This window comes from Mus musculus, chromosome 9 (assembly GCF_000001635.26).
Source record: "Mus musculus strain C57BL/6J chromosome 9, GRCm38.p6 C57BL/6J".
Taxonomy (NCBI): domain Eukaryota; kingdom Metazoa; phylum Chordata; class Mammalia; order Rodentia; family Muridae; genus Mus; species Mus musculus.
This window is the reverse complement of record NC_000075.6, coordinates 68907105-68927103: the sequence shown is the minus strand read 5'-3', so window position 1 is coordinate 68927103 and position 19999 is coordinate 68907105. Positions and strand designations below refer to the sequence as shown.

Here is a 19999-nt window from a genome sequence, read left to right as displayed (position 1 = left end):
AAGACAAGTAACTCATACGGGGTCTCACTCTGTAACCAAGGCTGATCTTGAACTTGCCTCATCCTCCTGTATCAGCTTCCCTGGTGATTAAGCTAAACAATGATCACCATCATCATCAACATCACCACCACCACCACCACCATCATCATCATCATCTCTGGGCATATTCTAAGGAGGAACTTCCTCAAAACATAAGCATTAAATTTGAATCCTTCTACAGGGTATGATGAGCCCTTCTAGTAGAAGAAGGTATGTTTGGGGAGGACAGTTCTGGCTTGGTGCCCAGTGGGTATAGTACCCACGGCCCACTGACCTATGTGGGGTTTCTACTGGAGTTAAGCAAAGGGTTGAATCTTGCTGTGAAAATGATCCAGGAGAAATCTTTTTAACCCTCCTTGTTCCGGTGCCAACCTGCCTCTTCACCATCCCAAGCAGGACTTGTCTTCTGAGCTGTGCAGGCTTTGCTGGGTCTCATTCAGCAACCGCCACACCCCGTGCCGGGTGGTGAGTGTCAGGGACTCCTTCATTTCTCTTTGCAGCTGCTTGTAAGGACAGATTTGGATTCTCTGTGTAATTATAGCTCAAACTGGGGACCTGGGATGTGTCTCCAATTATCTCTTGCTTTGACTTAACGTATTTATATGGGTTTCATATCTTTTTAAAGAACCATCCTAATTTAAAGCTGTGGATGGGGGTGTATACTTACAATCCCAGTACTCCAGAGGATGAGGCAGGAGGATGGTGAGGCCAAGGTTAGCCTGGTCTCCACAGCCAGACTTGTGTCCCAAAGAAACAAAACAAGTGCTGGAAAGATGGTCCGGTTAGTCAAAGCACTTGCCTCATGAACATGAGGGCCTGAGTAGAATCCTTGGAATCCACAAAAAGCCAGGAAGTCACTTTGAAATTATAATCCCAGGAATGCTGAGATGGGAGGTAGAGACAGGCACATCCCTGGAGCCTTCTGGCCAGCCAGCCTAGCCTAGAGGATACAGTTTCAGGCTAGTGAGAGATCCTGTCTCAGACAAACAGTGGAAGGGGTATAAGGAGTGACACACTGAGGCTGACCTTTGACCTATACAAGTATGCACACACACCTATTTGAATTTGTATGTATTATAGATTTATTGAATTTTCATTTTTTAAAAAAAAATTTTATATTTTTATTAGGTATTTTCCTCATTTACATTTCCAATGCTATCCCAAAAGTCCCCCATACCCCCCCACTCCCCTACCCACCCACTCCCACTTCTTTGCCTTGTCATTCTGCTGTACTGAGGCATATAAAGTTTGCATGACCAATGGGCCTCTCTTTCCACTGATGGCCGACTAGGCCATCTTCTGATACATATGCAGCTAGAGACATGAGCTCTGGGGGGTACTGGTTAGTTCATATTGTTGTTCCACCTATAGGGTTGCAGATCTCTTTAGCTCCTTGGGTACTCTCTCTAGCTCCTCCATTGGGGGCCCTGTAATCCATCCAATAGCTGACTGTGATCATCCACTTCTGTGTTTGCTAGGCCCCGGCATAGTCTCATAAGAGAGAGCTATATCAGGGCCCTTTCAGCAAAATCTTGCTAGTGTATGCAATGGTGTCAGCGTTTGGAGGCTGATTATGGGATGGATCCCCGGATGTGGCAGTCTCTAGATGGTCCATCCTTTTGTCTCAGCTCCAAACTTTGTCTCTGTAACTCCTTCATGGGTGTTTTGTTCCCAATTCTAAGAAGGGGCAAAGTGTCCACACTTTAGTCTTTGTTCTTCTTGAGTTTCATGTGTTTCTCAAATTGTATCTTATATCTTGGGTATTCTAAGTTTCTGGGCTAATATCCACTTATCAGTGAGTACATATCATGTGAGTTCTTTTGTGATTGGGTTACCACACTCAGGATGATGCCCTCCAGGTCCTAAATGAATAACCAAACATTATTAAATAAGATAGTTTATTAACACACACACACACACACACACACACACACACACACACACACACAAACACAGCATTCAGCATATGGTGGTTGTACAGTGTCTATAGCTTTTGAACTTGTTTTCAGCCCTTCTTCATTTTTTTCCCCCAGAGAAAAAGACAGTTTAGACTTAGGCTGCCCAAAGAGGTCAGAGGAAGAGAAAAAAATTGCAATAATGGCAGAACCGCTCATGAGCAGGATGCTGTATTATTGAAACAGTTACAAAATAATAAACAACATTGTAATCGGGCACAATTTTAAACAAGATTGCTTTAGCTTATTTTGTTGCCTTTCTTGTTAGGTAATTTCCCCAGCAGGCTGGTAACAGAAAAGAAACAGGGCGAGCCGAGTCTCTGGCTGGAAATTTAATAGCATGGTGCTCAGAGGTGAATAAAATTATTTCTCTTATTTTGATCACTCCTGGCCCACAGTATCAACTCAATAAGAGCTCATTCAATCAAATTATTATTACAATGGCTTGTTACTTTTTCATGGAGCAGTAATAATGTGCATTTGTAGAACGCTTCATAACTTACCGAGCACATTCTTCACAGAGCAACATTTAATCCACACAGTAATCCCAAAGGGTAGATATTAATTTCTTTGTTTTACAAATCAGAAATCAGAAGAGGCCCGGGTACGTTTGATCATTTGCCCAAGGTCAAAAATGGCTCCGAGCTCTGACCTGATAGGAAAGTATGACAATTTCAAAGGAAGCCTGTCTTTCATGGGAGAAGACAAAGCTTGGTGGTTTAAAGTAGGGGCTTTGAACTCCAAGGACCTGAGTTCAAATTGCCCATGTGTCGTGAACAAGCCCTCTGGCCATGCCCCAGTCACTGGGCCTCCAATACCTTGGCTTTCTCATATGTCAGATCAAAGTTAACAACAGCCACTTTGTTGTGTTAGTTTACTGGGACGACTTGTTCACAGTGTCTGGCACCTCTGAGCACTGGTCTGAAGAACTCCATGAATAGTAGGCACTAGGGCCAGAGAGGTATCTTAGTGGTTAGGAGCACATGCTGCTCTCTGGAGAACCAGAGTGTAGTTCCAGCATCAAACTGGGCAGTTCCCAACTGCCTGTAACTTCAGCTCCAGAGGATCTGTTGCTCTCTTCTGATCTCTGTGTAGGCATAATACACATTCACAAATTAAAATCTTAAAAGTTGTTTGGTTTGGTTTTTTTTTTTTTTTTTTTTAGAAAAAATAGTAGCTGACATTTTTAAATGCTGCACTGGACAGAATGACTCAATGGGTCTCACGTCCCTTTAATTATCTAAGTTTTATCTAGTCTACTTTAAACCAGAGCAGTAACTATGAGTTAGGGACACAGCGCAAGCTCTGAGGGGTGTGAGTGTGAGTCCTGGTTCTGTTCTCTATGAACTTTGAAGTCGTGAGCAAGTTCTCCAACTTTCCTGACGGGCCAGTTTGTACACCTGTGAAATGGGATCATAATTCCGGTTCTATCTGCTTCTCAGTGCAGCTGTGGGAGTGCTGGGGCGGGGGCAGGGGGAGTGGGGGGCAAGCATCACATAGCTCACCCATGCCGCCATTCACGCATGCACACCCTCATTGATCCATACCCTGTTGGCAGCGTGCCTCCACCGTGTCAGGCAGTGCGCTAAACAGAAGTGAGTCAGAAACGATCAGGAGAGTGGGAGAGACAGATATGTAGAGTGAGCAATGACTGTACAGTGATACAAATTCAAGCAGGCATTATTATAATGTGCCAATTACAGCAATAGACCGAAATAGATTGTGGGGGCTACAAGAGTGCCTTTAAAAAAAATGTGAATTCAGCTCACACTGGCAGTGCAGAGAAAAGACTAACATTGTCTCAACAGCCGCATTTAGGAACATTGCCAAGCAAGGCAGGTGAGGACTCCATTGTCGCTGTCATCTCTCTTCTGCACGGAAGAGCTCCGGGAAGCAGGAGGCCTCATTAGCTGATTCCCTGAGTCGCACCACATGGTGCACCTCTGTGGCTGCATAAGGCAACATGAGGCCTAGGGGCCCAGCATTTAATTTCATTCCTGTAAGTAGATTATGGAAGACCTTCTGTGCGACAGATCCTTATGGAAGACCTACTATGTGACAGACACTCTGCTTCAGTGAGGGGAACAAGTCACACTGGTAATTCTAGACTAAGGGACCTATGGTGGTTGAGAGGCAGGCAAGCCAAGAGCTCAGTGCTTCAAGGGAAAGAGACCAAGGGGAGCAAAGGGACGCCTAATCTTACCCTTAAGGGGTAAAAAAATATTTATTATGTAAAGGACGATTAGTATTCAAACAGAGCCATGAAATATATTTGCCTCAAAAGTCCACCCCAGCACTATCCTGTATTAGCTACTGTGGTGGTATGAAGAGGAATGGCTCTACAGACTCATGTATTTGAATACTTGGCCCATAGGGAGTGGCACTATCAGGGGGTGAGCCTTTGTTGGAGTGGGTGTGGCCTTGTTGGAGGAAGTGTGTCACTGTGGCGATGGGATTTGAAATCATATGTGCTCAATCTATGCCCAGTGGGACAGTCTCCTGCTGCTGCCTGCAGATTAAGACATAGAACTCTCAGCTCCTTCTCCAGCACCATGTTTACTGTGCTTGGCCATGTTTCCCATCATGACCTTGATGGACTAAACCTCTGAATCCTTAAGCCAGCCCCAATTAAAAGGTCTTCTTTATATGAGTTGCAGTGGTCCTGGTGTCTCTTCACAGCAATACAACCCTAATTAAGGCAGTTATGTTCCCCACTGCTATGACAGAATACTTGAAAGAAAAAAGAAAACCAAGCAAAGAGAGGTTTCTTTTGGCTCAGTTTCAGAGATAAGAGTCTATCATAGCAAGGAGGTTATAGCAGGACACATGACTGCTGCTTGTTTAAGTGATGTCAGGAGGCAGACAGGGGATTGAAAGTGAAGCTAGGTGCCCTCAAGCCCACCTCTAGCGGTGTCCTGCTGACAGCCACTCCCCTGGCCCCAATGTTCTATACCCTATCAAACAGTATCAGCACTTGGTCAAGTGTTCAAAGATGTGAGCCCATGCAGGACATTGCACACGCAAACCACAACACCCCTCCTAGTCCAGGACTCTGTGAAAAAGAAAGAAAAATCCGTTTTCAACAACTCCTTGACATCATCCATCTACTTTATTTCTCCAACATGATTAATAAATTATTCAGTAGCCTGACTATGGAAACACGCAAATCTAAATATCTAAGCTAGAATTCCGGTAGGCAAAGGCTCACATCTCATTACAGGCGATGTTTGATAAATATTAATGCTCCTAAATGGTGATAGCAGAGGCTTCACACAAAGGATGTCCATGGCAGATTAAACAGCAGACTCAAATTGCCCGAGCCCTGTGTACATACAAGACCACATCCCATTTCATCTGGATGAGAAACTTCCCTGCAGAGTCATTCAGGAGTCAGAACCTGATTCAGCATATCACCTCTCTACCAAACACCAAGACCCTCCACAACATTATTTATGACCTAGTTGGTTTGGCCAGCTGGTGGAGAAGGAGCAAGGTGAGCAGTCTGCAATATGGGACCTAATAGAAACTTTGCCTCTAGCAGTAAATATCAACTGGGAAATGCTTAAGAGGCCCTTTATAGGCTAGCTCAATCCATTATTCCAAATGTTCCCATCCACTCTGGGAATTCCCAAATATCCTAGAATGCCATCCTTATCTTACCAATGAGGAAACGGAGGCACACAGAAACAATTTATCTTACTCCAGGCCAGTTGATTAAGACTTAGCAGTTGTTTGTTGTATTTGTGAGGAATAAATAAGGACAAAAAAGCATATTTAAAATGCTTATGCAGAAAATTGTGCATAAGTAATCATGGCGGCCAGAGCTATCATTGGGAAAAACTTGTCTACTGTTCACAGAGTGCATTATTTGGAACATATTGTAAGGGGAAGGTTCCCGATTGTGAGCCAGGCTATGACACCAGCTAGATCTCCACTTAGCAGATTTGAATAGCGACAGAGCTCAGAGATAAAACAGCCCTGGTGCTTTTAAACTAGGGAGCTAAGAATCAAAGCTCCCAATAACCTTCCAACAAGAACATCAAAATTCTTCAAATATCACCTACACCTGTAAATATGTTTACTGATATTTGCCTCACCCATAGGCCCTATGGATGCATTCCCAGGCCAATAACACATGGAGATCTTGTGTACATGTGGGTGCAAACATACAAACTCGGCTCTGTGGGCCAGAATACAAACTCAGCTATCACTCCTCAGTCATAATCATCCTAACTTTTTTTTAAGATTAAAAGTGTTCCTGTTTATGTGTGAGGGGCTGTATATGTGTTTGTGTACTGAATGTGTGTGGTCCCCAAGGGGACCAAGAAGGTTTTGGATCATCTGGAACTTGAAATACAGACAGTTGTGAAGAATCATGAAGGTGTTGGGAACTGAACCAAGTTCTCTGCAAGAGAAGCTAAAGCTCTTAAGCACTGAGCCATCTCTCTAACTCCTTGTTTGCTTGTTTGTTTGTTTTCTTTCTCCTTTACCCCTCCCTTCCTCCCTTCCTTCCAGACAGTGTTTCTCCCTGGCCTGAAACTCATTGATTAGGGGAGGTTAGCTAGCCAATGACCCTAGGAACCCTCTGTCTGCTGCTGCCCAGGGCTGACACAGGCATGCACCACAACACCCTTTTTTTTTTTAAATCACATAGGTTCTGGAGATCCAACAAACTCAGGTTCCCATATTTGCAAAGCAATGCAAGTATTTTACTAACAAAGCCACCTTCTCAGTCCTTTGTATGGAATCATTGAGATTGCAAAAATCAGAATTCCAATTTTGCATGGAAGTCATTTCTACAGGACAAATTGTATAACATAAAAAGGGACAGAGACCATTTTCTCTTCCTTTTACTCTACTGGACAGAGGTCGTAGTATATTAAATACATTACATATTCCAAAGTCACATGGCTTTGTATAACAAGAAGAATAACAAAGAGATAGGCTGATCCAAAGAGGTCAGATGCAAAAAAATAAATAAATAAAAAATAAAAATAAATCATTACCATGAAACATCCAACCATAGTTAAGTTAAACGGTGCCACAGCCTCTATGAGGTGAACTCTGGAGTTCTGAAAGAATGGCTTGGGGCAGCTCCAGTCTAACCTTGAACCCCAGTGCCTTTGTCCCATGTGTTTTAGCTATACAGTAAGGGCCTAGACCTCCACAGAATACCTGTGTTGCCACAAGCCTTAATATAAAAATGTTAAAAAATAAACAATACTGTATCTTGTCCCATACAATTTATAATTAATCCCTTTTCTGAACTGCCACGGTGCTGATGACAGCATATTAAAGACCAAAAAATCCAGACAGACTTGTCAGTATTCTTCAAACCATCACTTCTACGTTGGGTGGACCATGACTTGTAACGCCTTTAAGCATCTTGGGGAACTAGTAGAACACATTTTAAGGAACAGAGGATAAAGTCATGGTAAAGGTTCCTCCTGCTATCCCATCCCATAATGCTTCGGCAAAGGGGCTCATCTTACCATGCAGGTTGGTGCAGGAACTGTTGTGTTTGTTAAACACACTCTTTAACAACTCTGTCATCAATACTTCAGCTTCCCTCTGCTGAGGACTGGCTGAGTTGCAAGGTCCATTTGAGAAGAGCCACACTTTCCCTAACCAGTAAAAGAATGTAAAAATGTCCTCCAAAGATCTCCTAAGTGAAGGGAGATGAGCAGAGAAATGCCTGAAGCTGAGAAATGCCTGGCGTTGTAGACAATTCTTTCCAATTTGTTCATCTAACTGACCTTACCTCCCACCAACCACTATTAAGAACCTATGAAATCTCCATTCCCGGCCGGGCGTGGTGGCGCACGCCTTTAATCCCAGCACTTGGGAGGCAGAGGCAGGTGGATTTCTGAGTTCGAGGCCAGCCTGGTCTACAAAGTGAGTTCCAGGACAGCCAGGGCTATACAGAGAAACCCTGTCTCGAAAAACCAAAAAAAAAAAAAAAAAAAAAAAAAAAAAGATAGGGAAATCTCCATTCCCTTCCTGGTCTATAGAAACACATTCGAGATAAATTCATTGGCTTGTAGCCAATACAGGTGTAGAGCATGATGCTCCCGGTCCTCCTTTTCTAGAGCAATGAAAGGAACCAATTACTTTACCCATCCTCTTGGGGCTAGCCCCACGGCTGGGTACTCCTCTTAGTAAAGAGTGGGGGATGCCACTACACACTAAGTATCCACCATCTCCATCACACACTTGCCCATCTAATTAAAAATGAAATACATTCTCAGAATTTACCTTAAATCCCAGCACTCAGGAGGGAGGCAGAGGCAGGGGAATCTCTGTGAGTTCAAGGTGAGCCAGAGCTACATAAAGAGTTCCAGACTAATGGTATTGCTCTGTAGAGAGCAGCTACCTACATGTCTTGCAAGAACTGTTTGAATCATTCTATCAGATGGATATTTCCTAGTTGAGACCCCATATCAAATAAATGGATGGATGGATAGATAGATAGATAGATAGATAGATAGATAGATAGATAGATAGACTTTGCTCCATTGGAATAACTAGTTAGATGGCTGCCTATTTTGTGGGCAGGAAATGGAGATTGAGGGAACCAAGAGAAGAATGGCTACTATACAAATTTTCCCTTAAAATCCATTTATTATTATTATTATTATAGCCTTGTATGATGGTTCAAAGGAAAATAGCCTCCATGGGCTCATATTTGAATACTTGTTCCCCAATTGGTGGAACTGTTTGAGAAGGATTAGAATCTGTGGGACTGAAGGAGATATGCAACTGGGAGCAGGGTTTGCTATTCTAAAAGACTCACTCCATTCACAGTGTGATCTCCCCTCTCTGCTTCCCACTTGTGGATCTAGATAAGAGCCCTCAGTTCTTCCTGCCACCGTGCCTTTGCTCTGCCATTGTTGACTCTAACCCTCTGAAAATGAAAGCCCAATTCAATGCTTTCTTTTATAGGTTGCTTTGGCCATGGTGTTTTAACATAGCAATAGAATGGCTATATTTACACATCTCACCCTTAGAAAACAATCCCATCTTTCCTGCTTCACCAACGGCAGTCTTATCTGGCAGTTTCATATGACTGCCCAATGGCTGGAATCCCTGTATGCCTTCTAGCTTTCAGTGCAGCCTCTTCATTCTAGAAGGTTCTACTCTTTGACTTCTTTGTGCTCTCCACCACAGTAATGACGTTGCTTTTTTAGCTGTGTGTCTTGCAGCACATGTTTGACGCAGCTTTGGAGCAATCTATCAGACAGATACTATTGTTCTTTCCCAGTTTACTACTGGGGAAACTGGAGGACAAGAGGGTAGTGATTTGCCCAAGATCACAGAGATTGTTGGGAATTAGCAAAGCTGGGACAGCAGCCAAGGCCATCTGTCTTGAGTCTCCATCCCTAAGAGCCCCTTTACAGAGGTTTTACTCATCTTCTTCTTCCTCTATGTGATCATTCCTTCAGTGTTGCACACAAATCCCATTTCCTTCAGGAAGTGTATTCTCAGAGTCCTTGGTATTCCTGCCCTGGACTCTGCTATACCTCCCCTGAGTCCCATTTCTTCTCCCATGCTGTGCCATGCTAATATTCATGTGTGAATTCTAAATGGACTGACGGACACATGAACTCAAAGACCAGACAAATGATTTGCATAACTTGCTGCTACAGTGCCCTGCACTGGGCCAGAAACATCATCATAACATGTTCATGGGAGAGTTTGATCTTACATCTATGGCTCCCTACATGGAAGCCACAGACAAGGTAGATGCTTGAAGTCAGATTCAACAAGGAAACAACCAAGTGTGGTGGCATACATGTATAATCTTGGCACTGGAAAGGCTGAGGCAAGAGTAGCCAGAAAGAGAGCAATATGGGTTACATTAATATGAGAAGAAAATGTAAAAGATCTATAAGTATTGAAAAAAAGTGTTTATTTCTCCAAGGTATAATGATAGACTAAAAAACAATTCTTTTTATCTTGTCACAAAGGTAAGTCCATGGCTACTTTGGCCCTAGATATGAAGGGACCCAAGATGTGAAGGAAGCCAAAGCTTCTTCCAGCGAGTGTCTTGGCTATGAATGGGCTAAGGGAGGGAAGAAGAAGGAGAGAAAGAAGCCATTATGGCTTAATGGTTTCATCTGCAGATATATATTGTCAACCTGGGCCAGTTGCCAGCAGCCCTGAGAACTGTTGGCACAAGCCAGTCTGAACACATGCTAACACTATGAGCTGTGTAACAAGACACAGACCTGTAACTGATGGAAGAGTACAAAGCTCTCACTGGGGTCCCAGCCCCCAAACAATAATGGATACCACCCCCTCATATTTCACTGGTATACACAAAGAAAGGGCATATGCAGCAAGGACAGGGAGGGGTACTAAGGTGCTGACCAAGTGCAGCTTTCTTCTTACTGTGCCCAAGAAGAGGCTGGAGCAGGGAGAGAGGGATGCTCTGAGTTGCTTTTCTGAATTCTTTTTTTTTTTCCAAACAGGGTTTTCTTCTTTGATGCCTTCAATTATCACAGTTGAAATGATTATATTTCTAGCACCTCCACCCAACAGCCAAAGAAGTTCAGCATTTCCTGTCCTGGCTAGAAAATGACCTGGCAGGGGGACTGTCTCTATAGCCTTTCCTCCTTGTCTAAGACAGCCTTTAATTCATCCTGCCCTTACCTTTCTAGCTGCCAGACGAACAAGGGGTCAGTGCAGGGGGACGGAAATGTTTTTTCCACTTCAATATTTGAGGTGAAAATCAGTGACCCAGAAGGTCTTTGGCAGCACGGAAAATCCTGAACCCATCTTAAACCATCGCTACCTGGTCCAAAAAGGGATGCACTGATTAGGGAAGCTGTTCTCTGAGAGCATCCTCCTGAGAGCATCCTGGGGGCCCAATGCCTGGGGCCCTGAAGCTCTGGAGATAGGGCTGGATTGTTCTGCACCTCCTAGCTTTATTCTGGCTGTTTCTGCACTGTCCTGACTTGACATAACATCCATCTGTCTGAAAATGAATGCTGATGTTCTCTGCGAAACCGCAGCCTTCGGGAGCCAAGGATTTCAATCCTTACCATAAAGGTCACAATGGGATCACAGTCCTCTCTGGGAGGACTTACAGTCACATCCACAAAAGTGTACGAGTCATCCAGAAGTTGCAGCCAGAGATAAAGGACAAGACAGTGGTCGGCAGTAGGGGAGATTCAAGCTCAAAGGAAGCTGAGCACCTGCATGAGGTTGCAAACACAGCATCGCTGTGGGCTGCAGAAATCAGTGTGGCTTGAGAGGACGGGAAGAGAGGGTTTCTTGAAGGGAAGTAGTTTGAGAGGATGCAGCTCACCTTCGCGTTCCCACTTGTCTGACATCAGTTGTAGTCATTCTTTGATCCAGAGGCTCAGATGCATGTCACTCAGGACCTCAACTTTCCAAGCTCCAAGACAAACCCGGTGATGCCCTACTCCCATTCTGAAGAAGTGGAAGCTTCCATGGGTTCAATGGCTTGCCCCCAGATTGTACAGTCAGTAGATGGGTAGTGGCTCATTCTAAAGTCTGTATTCTAAACTGCAATGGGACACGGGAGTTAGAATCTAGACTACAATGGTCTGACATAGGATCTGGAGTAATGGAGCAGCCATTTCTGAATTGTGACAGAAGTGTGGGGCATAAGAGATTATACAGAAATATCACCTATGGGCTGAGGATGTAGCTCAGTTAGGGCGTGCTTACTCAGCATGCAGAAGTGTTGGGCTATTTCCCAAGTCTACACAAACCAGGGGTGATAGTTTACATCTGTAATCCTAGAACTTAGGAAGTGGAGGTAGTTGGATCATATTCATAAATCGCAAGTTTGAGGCAAGCCTGGGTCACCCGAGACCCTGTCCAAACACAACAGCAACAAAAAATATCAGCCATGAAGAAGAATGAAGGTGTGACTGTGGAGGTACATGATTGAAAATGGTTTCATTTGGAAGGTATCTAAAGAGGTTCATAATACTCCCCTGTGAACCTGCAATCCATAGCCACTTCTGGCTGGCAGTGGGAAGGAAGCCAGTATCACTCAAGGTTTGGACTGCCAGCTTCCTGGGAGGTGGCAGGCTTGCAGTACTGTTTGGTTGGATTCCTTCCCATTCCTCTGTTCCTAGTGTGGTCTGCTCTGGCTCCTCCTCCTCCTCCTCCTCTTCCTCCTCTTCCTCCAAGTTACCCAAAGTGCCCTCTGATACCATCTCCGTGTTGATGTTAACATGCTGTACAGGCTACAAAACCCAGCAGCAATAATGCAATTTGATCATTATGACTTCTTGCTGGAGAGACTGGCAGACAGGTGTGGGTCTCAGCCTTGGTTAGCAGCAAGGAGGTACTTAGCTCCATCTCTCCTGTAACAAGATCCTTTGACTGGGCCCACTTGGCCAGGTCAGTAAAGGGGAAGGTTCATCAGTGAGTGGCTTAAGGTCAAAGACTAGTATCAAATGACTACTTACTCTTCACTTGAAGGACTGACTGGAGAGGCAAGAGCGAAGTGGGATTAGCACCTATTTGAAAGTAGCGCTCTCTCCCCTTGTTCCATATTTTCACTACCAATAGTCTATGATACACCCCTCTCCCTTGAAAAACAGAATTACCTCACTTCAGGGACTGGGAAAGCAGAGCCAACAAGTTTTTAGCAACTTTCCTATGGCTGCAAAGCTAGTCTGCAGTACAGTTGGCTTCCAAGAGACGTCTGAGTGACTTCAGTCCCTCTGTGTCCTTCCTCCTCTGACGAAGGTTTTCCAGGGCTCTGGGGTTTCTTGTAGAGCAAATATTAGTATGGCTACTTGTCTGAGGTGTCAGTGCGAATCAAAGGGGATAGCATGGGATCACCTGCTCTTTCCCAAGTAGGGAGCTGACTTGAGTCTAACTGGAACTCTTCTGAGCATGGAGGAAGTATAAAAGGAAGTCCCATCTGAGGAGGCTCTAGGGGACGATCCTGGTGTCACTATGGGGAGAGGACTGGGGTCAGAATTTAGGGAGAGGAAATCATTCCAATGTTTTATCCCGTTCTCTGTGGACTCACGTCTGAGTCCTCAGGAGGAAAATGAAAATGAAATGGCTAGCAGGAGCCAGACTTTGTGGGTCTGGTTTGAAATCCAAGCTACACGGGAGACCAGTGGAAAGTTCAGACCAGCCTGGGCAACATGGTGAGACCCCATCACATAAAAATAAAGACCAACAAGCAGGTTGGGGGTGTAGCTCAGCGGAACATTTGCATAACATGTGTGAGGCCTTGGATTCAGTTCCTAGGTCTCAGACAAAATAAACACAGTAAATTCCTGGGGGCTGGGGTACACTGATGTCCACCTCTGGCCTCCATACAAGCATGAATCTCCTGTGTGTGTGTGTGTGTGTGTGTGTGTGTATACACACTGTACATATTTCCCCACATAAAGTATTACATATATCAGATCTACCCTGATAAAGGCCTTTGCAGGTCAATGAGACTAGTGCATCCTGGGACTCATGTCCTGTGACAATAGTCACGCCTTCGGAACCCCAGCAGTGTACCCTGTCACCCGCAGATGCCTACAATGCTTACTCTGCATCTTTGAGATCATACCCCACCCTTCCGTCTCAGCTTCAGTTTTCAACACTCTGTCGCAGATCATCCCACTCACAGGACAGGAATGGAGCCGCATCCCCTGTTCATCTCTGTGATTTCTCTCACCACCTACCCGGATTTCTGATGCTGTCTCCAGAGCCATCAGCGGTCAGGGCACAAGGCCAGATGTCAAATTAGTAATGGTCTCTGCCCACTGGGCTTAAAACTCTAAATCCCAGCATTAAGGAAATGCCAGAGTGTGTAATTACAAGGAGCCCTTCCCTTGAAGCCTTTAGTACATCTGAGCGAAAGGAGAATCAGCCTAACATGAAGCCGTTTGTTTCTTTGTAAAACAAGACAATTCAATCAACATGACATCAAGGAGAAGCAGTCCTCTGGGGAGGGCAGAGGCTTCTTCACCCTGATGAAGTTATTAAGATGCAAGGAGAGAATTCTATCCTGAGTTCTCTGCTTCCAAGAGCTATTTTTTCCCCTCCCAAGCTCCACTTTCTTCCCTTTCCTTCTTCCTCTTCCTTCCCTCCCACCTTTCTCTCTGTAAACATTCATCATGTCCTCCTCCTTCCCACCTCAAAACCTGGCCAACCGCCCTATCTCACAGCTCTGGTTTAACTACTCACTCCCCAGCAAGGCTAATCCAGCCACAAGACGGCATTTAATAAATGTGTAAATAATGCAGACACATAGACTCCTACATAGGCATTGTTTTGCCAGGACTGCTGTCTCAGATTACCCCAGCCTGGGCGGGTTAAGGATAAGAAATGTATCGTCTCTTAGCTCTGAAAACTGGAAGTCAGACATGAGCTCCCCCTCACATCGGAAACTTGGGAAGGAAGGGCCTGGCGGGCGGGGCTGGCTCATTGTCTTCTAACAATGTCTGTGCTCTGAGCATATCTGTGTTCTTATTCTCTTTTCTTACAGGGCCATCAGTCACATCCATGTCACTTGCTTCATTTTAATTTCACTACCTCTTTAGAGCTAGAGAGATGGTACCGTGGATAAAGTGATTGCTATCCAAACCTGAGGACCAGAGTTCAGATCCTCAGAAACCATATAAAGTCTGGCAGCCGTCCGTCCCCACGGTCCTCAGGAGGCAGAGCCATGGAATCTCTGGATCGAGCTGGCTAGATAGACTGGCTGGGATAGCAAGCTACAGTTAGCAATAATTAGTCAATAAAGTGAAAAGGAATCAAGAAGGTACCCGACATCAACTTTGGTCATCTGTGAGGATAAACACACATACACATACATGCGTACATGCATACCACACAAATATACGAAATTAAAAATGAAAGTCAGAATCTAATCTCTAACTGTGGTTGCATCTTGAGGCCTGAGGTTTCAGATTCACAAATGGACCCTAAGGGGTCACAATTCACCCTTATAACAGTAATCTACACAGGTGACATTTTCAGAAGGATCTTATCCCATCAGCTATGACCAGACCCACAAAAGTTAATAATTTCTATTTTCACAAAACTGAATAATTAATTTACTTAACATTTAAAAAACAGAGGCACCAAGAAAAAGAGGACCTTCCTTATGAACCACTGTCTTCATCCAGAACATTATCCAGCAGCATATGGCACATGCCAGGAAGGGACCAAGTATTACAGGATAAAGAAACAACTAGGAAGTTACCTGATGGCTGGGTTGACACCTCTCCCGCCATCCAGAGACCTGCCTTGCATTTCAAAACAGGGATGACACTTTCCTGACCTAATGCATTCTAGCCATGTTCATCAGCCAGAAATGTGAACACACGATGGCCATCCAGCAGGCAGTCAAAGGCACTATTTAAATAGAATCAAATGGAGTTCTGGCTGCATGGCTCAGCCAATCGAGGGAGTCCAGTTCAGCATCAGTTTTCAGAGTCAAAGCTAACCTGAGCGACTGGGAGCTGAAGCTTGTGCCCTCTCCATGGGCCAGCGACTCTGCAGAGCCACAAACTCAGCATTAAATCTGTAGGACACTCCATTCTTTCCCCCATCTCAGCAGATTTATCCCGGAGAGACCCTAGGGCAGTACATCCCACAAAATGATTCTCTGTGGACCCAATTTGGACCAGTTCCCTATTTTCAGCAGGATATGGATACAAGTTCTGGTGGCCAGCAGAAACTCAGACTAAAAATCTCTCAATACACTCATTGCAGAAGGTCATAGCTATGCATTTGCACCTCTTTATTCTGTGCATGTGCTTGTGCATATAAGTGTGTGTGTCACACATACACCCAAATGCATACATATGTACAAAGAAACACATACACAAATACACATATATCTGCATGAACAGATGTAGTTATGTTTATAGCATGTAATTTAGGTACATTTTTGGAGTATTTTTATTTAATTATTTTGGGTTTTAATATTTTATTAATTCTCCCAGAATTTCATATAATGTACTTTGATCATATTCACTTCCCCCACTCCTCTATGATCTACCTCTACTTTCTATCCCTTCACTGTCTTTGTGTTCTGTTACTCCAATTTGTGCAGCCCATGTATTCTTGCATGTGGAGGCTTCCACTAAATCATGGCTGGCCCACCAGGAGCCACAGTCTTAACAAAAAATTGAATCTCCCTCACCCGAAAGCCATGGACTGCCCATAGCTTCTATTTTTCTATTTTATTTGTTTTTAATTATTCAGATGCCTGCACAGCGGTCATAAGAGAGCATTAGATCCTTTGGAGCTAGAGCTACAGGTTCCAGTGAGCTTCTAGTGTGAGTGCTGGGAACCAAACTCAGGTCCTCTGAAAAGGCAGGATCCGCTTTTCATCACTGAGCCATCTCTCCAGTCCCCAGACTATTTTAAAATTGTTTCCTTGAGCATCTATTTAATCACCCTTCACCCTACCCTCCCCCAAATCTTGCCAATCAAGAAAGCAAAGTGAATTTGGAGTTGGTATCTATAATATGATACGACCCCAGCCAATGGAAACAGGTGAGATGGAGGGGCTGTAGAAGTTCTCCCGAGCCTTCTCGGGTCTATCTTCATGACATTTTCCTTTCCATCCAAGTGATGGATGGCCTGTAATTTGCTGTTGCTGTTGTTTTGGCACACACCAGCAGACTGCCATTCATTCATGGTGCCCCTGCTGAAAGCTCACCCATCCAGGTGCTGTGGGAAACAGACTCCGGCATTTGAGCAGTTTCCAGAATGGGTCATCCATAAAAGTTTAATTTTCTCAAAATATGCGGTGAGGTGCTTCTCCTGAATGAGATGGCGTCTGCCTCATCAACATGTTGATGCGAATAAATAGGAGGAGGATCTGTAAGTCAGGAATCTAATCAGCTATCACCCAGTCCATCTGGTTTAATTAGAAAGCCCAGCAGCTCGCAGGCACCTTTAGATAAAATCCTCCCGAAGATGCTCCAAGGAAGCCAGGGTGCTTCCTTCCCAGTGTTATTTCAAAAGCATGTGGTCTCCCCTGCTTTCATAGAGTCCCTTATCACACTCCCATGAGAGAACTAGCCTGAGACGTATCCCTGCCTACCTCTTAAGGGTATGTAAATTAAAGTTAACGTGGCTTAACTGGGTGCCTCCAAACATCAAGGCTGGTCACTCCACTCACTTCATAAGCATCAATTACTCAAATATCCAATACTCAAGAGTGTCCCACAGATTCCCACCCTGCTAGTTCAGGGGCGATTTTTGAAAACAGGCCAGTGGTTCCAGTAGTCCAGGCTTACAACAGAGTCACTTCTGAACTTCTGCAGCTACTGAAGCTTTGGTACCTTCCCTAGAGACTGTGATTTACCTGGCTCTGTGAATGCTCAATATTTGTAGGAATGTAATTTAAGAATTTCAAATATATAGAAAGGTTTCATGTAGAATATAAGTAGTTTCTAAAACCCCTGAATTAACTGGGAGCGAGGAACTTACTGACTTAACAGTCCATCACTCCTGTCCCAGATAGAGCAAGACATCATTGTCAGAGGAATGGGGCACCAGCAGAAGCCTGCAAGACCTTCAGTGTTGTTAGTGGACAAGATGATGCAAAGATATTAGATACTGTTTTTAGGGCTCATTTGAACCTGGACTACCTCAGCACTGTTGTCGCACCGTGGCTTCTTTCCCTACATTAAGCAATGACTGAATGTATCCTGGCATTTTGGTGGTGCTATGAGTATACACATCTCTGTGTGTGTGTGTGTGTGTGTGTGTGTGAGAGAGAGAGAGAGAGAGAGAGAAAGACAGACAGACAGACAGACAGATAGAGAGACAGAGAGAGACAGAGAGAATTACAGAGAGACAGAGAGGCTCAGAGGCTGTCTACATGACCTTGAACTCACAGAGATCTTTAGCTGGTCTTTGCTACTTTGTGAGTTCTTCTTTCTTCCACCCTTTATCCTTTCCCTGGTTTCATCCCCTATCACTAGATAGGAGAGGGGAGAGAGATGGAGGGGGAGAGGGAGGGGGAGAGGGAGAGAGAGAGAGAGAGAGAGAGAGAGAGAGAGAGAGAGAGAGAGAGAGAGAGAGAGAGAGAGAGAGATATCTGAATCTAATTTCTTTGCTTTTTGTTTCTTCTTTGAGCACAGCTACTAACAAATCCCCTGAATGACTACCAACTGCCAACCCTACCTATCAGGACTTTAGTGTTTACATACCCTCTGAAGAGTTCTCAGAGTTCCAAATGTCACACAATCACAGAGACTATCTGCAGCTGTCAAAACCATGCTTCTGCTAGTGCTCAAGGCAAATCAAGGTCCGCTGCTGTGGACGGCCTGAAGCACCTCATCCCCATACAGGGGATTAACATCAAAGGACATTCTTGCAATATTTTTGTGTTTTTTAAAGAAACCCAAATTGCAGATTTCTCACTGTTGAGACCCACCTGCCTCTGCCTCCAGAGTGCTGGGACTAAAGGTGCGTGTGAAGCTACACAGACTCCCCTCCATCACTCTTGGCCTCTGCAGCAGATTTTCTATTTATAACCACAGAACTCTCCCTCTTCTTCCTTCCTGAAAGCACCTTTGCAAATTCCTTAAAGCTCTGTAAGTGCAGTGTCTGATCAAAGACCACAAGAAGAGAAGTCACTCACTAAGAGTTCCTACTCTCCTTTCCGTGGCCAGTAGGAACATTTAGGGGTGAGGAGTGTGCTCTACAGTTCACCACAGAACTTGCTCACACCGGGCTGCAGAGCAACCACCTGGCTCCCGGCACCAGCTCTCCTAGCCTTGTCCTCTGGAGCCTGCAACTTTCATGGTCTTCAAGTCCTCTAGGAAAAAGAGGAACAGGAAGGGCATGAGAGGGGAGCAGACAGGGATGAGGCCCTCCACTCCTGCATCAAAGGCAGAGTCTCTGCTTTCATCTACCTTCCAACCCAGGCTCCTGAAAAAGAGTCCAGTAGGAGTCAAAATGCTTTTGTTGCAAAAATATTTTGCAAGTCAATGGAATAGTAGGGGGAAGTCTAAGTTAGCCAAACCCGTTGAGTGGTGGCAAACTTTCCTTTTAATATATTGGATAAATTGACACCCAAAAGTTGTCCTCTGATATCTATGGGTGAACAAAAATACAGACTCAGAGAGAGAGAGAGAGAGACAGAGACAGAGAGAGAGAGACAGAGAGAGAGAGACAGAGAGAGAGAGAGAGAGAGACACACACGCAGAGACACTCCAAGACCAGTATTAGAGCTCTGATGTACAGTGTTTTGTCTGGGTTTAAATTCTTTTCTAATACTTACTGGCCTGTAGCCCTGGGAACATCATCTGACCTCTCTCAATTTCATGTTCTCAACTGTAAAACGGAAACAGTAATATTCTTATTTGCTTCCTAAGGATTTGGGCTGTCTGTAGGGTACACCTAAAATGTACTGAAATCTGTTAACTCTGCTTAGGACTGGGCACGGAGAACATTCTCATAAGATCTACTGCTCTTACTGTTTATAGATGCTGGGACTGAAGACCTCTAACCCAAAGAGGCTGAACCAGCACACTGCCCAAGATTCAGTAAAGAATTGTGTTGTCTTCAGTAACTAGAGAAGGAGATCCTACTTGGTCTGAGAGGGAAAGCACTGCACAACCAGCCAGAGACTCCCTGCTGACTCCTCCGGAGTGGAGTGGAGGTGGTCTGGGTTTCTGCTCTTAAGGGGAACACAAAAGCCATGCATATATATTGGTGGGGTGAGGAAGTCAAAAGGAGGGTTTATTGGAAAGTTCCAGAAAGGAACTGATGCTGAGACAAGAGAGAAGCCCAGAGTCAAGGATTTACTCAGTGGTTGAGCAGTATCCGCGAAAAGCCTCCCACCAGTGGAGATAATGTGACTGGAGCAAGCAGATACACAGAGTTCCTTGTCTATGGTGGCAATGCTTCTGAGTGAAGGAACAGGATCCCAGCTGTATGGGTGCTGTTGGTGGGAGTGTAGCTGTATGTATATACATGTGTACATGCTTATAGAAGGCCAGGATTGACCCCAGATTCAGTCATTCAGATAGGCTCTTTCA

At 44.6% G+C, this 19999-nt stretch overlaps 1 protein-coding gene and 1 long non-coding RNA gene across 2 annotated transcripts in view; both read right to left on the bottom strand.

The window, feature by feature from the left end:
* Positions 1–19999, bottom strand: part of Rora (RAR-related orphan receptor alpha) — a 734843-nt gene that overhangs the window by 461143 nt on the left and 253701 nt on the right. The window lies entirely within an intron of this gene.
* Gm31262 overlaps positions 3138–19999 on the bottom strand; it is a 100599-nt gene continuing 83737 nt past the window's right edge. Inside the window, exons 1-2 of the long non-coding RNA XR_379583.4 lie at positions 11305–19999; positions 3138–10056 (exon numbers count right to left, since the gene is read on the bottom strand). The exon at positions 11305–19999 is cut by the window's right edge and continues 83737 nt beyond it. This is a non-coding gene — a long non-coding RNA (predicted gene, 31262). The remainder of the gene's footprint in view (positions 10057–11304) is intronic.